Source organism: Otolemur garnettii, unplaced genomic scaffold (assembly GCF_000181295.1).
Source record: "Otolemur garnettii isolate 467f Iridium unplaced genomic scaffold, OtoGar3 scaffold00055, whole genome shotgun sequence".
Classification (NCBI taxonomy): domain Eukaryota; kingdom Metazoa; phylum Chordata; class Mammalia; order Primates; family Galagidae; genus Otolemur; species Otolemur garnettii.
The window spans coordinates 12015843-12016889 of record NW_003852450.1 but is presented as its reverse complement, the minus strand read 5'-3'; the positions used below and the strand labels follow the sequence as shown (position 1 = coordinate 12016889).

At 27.8% G+C, this 1047-nt stretch overlaps 1 long non-coding RNA gene across 1 annotated transcript in view; it reads left to right on the top strand.

The window, feature by feature from the left end:
* Nucleotides 1–1047, top strand: part of LOC105887221 — an 11543-nt gene continuing 10496 nt past the window's right edge. Inside the window, exon 1 of the long non-coding RNA XR_002774003.1 lies at nt 1–11. This is a non-coding gene — a long non-coding RNA (uncharacterized LOC105887221). The remainder of the gene's footprint in view (nt 12–1047) is intronic.

Below are 1047 nucleotides of genomic sequence, written 5' to 3'. Positions count from 1 at the left end.
CAGTGGACAAGGTAAGTTGAAAACAGATCTGAACACTCAGATTCCCTTGAAAATGTAATTTCATGTCATAGGTAATTTCATGTGTCAATAATTTTGATGAACTCAAGTAGTAGGAATAGAATACATTGTGAGATTATCATGAAAAATAAGTTTATAAAAAATTATCTCATGTTAGCATGAGGAAAAATTAAAAGAATATATATATATGTGCATATATATATTGTTTTCTGAGTTTTACAGTGTTAAGGTACTTAATACTGAGTCTAGAGATACAGGAATGAACTCATGAAACTTTACCTGGGAAATATTTCACAAGAAAAGATAGAGTCTAAAGTCAAAAAGTTTGATGGTTTCTTATTTGTAATACAAAGGAACTTTTGACAGTGTTGAATCATTTCATAATCTTACATATGGTGATATTATTAATTCACATATCAAAACATTGGATTATATGTTTTAAATGCTGTACATGCAGTTTATTCAATTTCAAGTATGCCATAAAAAGCTGTTTAAGCTAATTAATATCACTAAATATTTAATTTTTTAACAAAACTGCCACCCCATATTTGGGACTATATATTTAAAGAAAAAATAGTATATATTCTTAATTTCCACTGAAATAACATAGAATCCTAATTTGTATTCTGAATTATCTAGCAAATATTCAGTAAGTAAATAAATAATATTCATAGCTGTATGTGTTATGACATTGTCCACTGATTTATTATCACCTTAATAGTAATATATATTGTATATTAAGTACATTTTGGAATGTGCATTAAAGAATTATATCTTATAACGTTAGCACTGGAAACACATGGAGCAAAAATTATGGATCTTCAACGTTATGTGACTGTTGATAAAGAATACAAGTTTTGTAATGTTCTTAAACTTTCCTACATTTCGAAAAGTATGATGAGGGGTAATATTGGAAAGCCCAATATCAATTTACAAAACGGTCATATCCCCCAGCCATTCCTCTCAAATGTATCAGCTAATTTTATTGTAGGTAAAGTGCCTTTGATTTTACAATGTTACCTAACACTT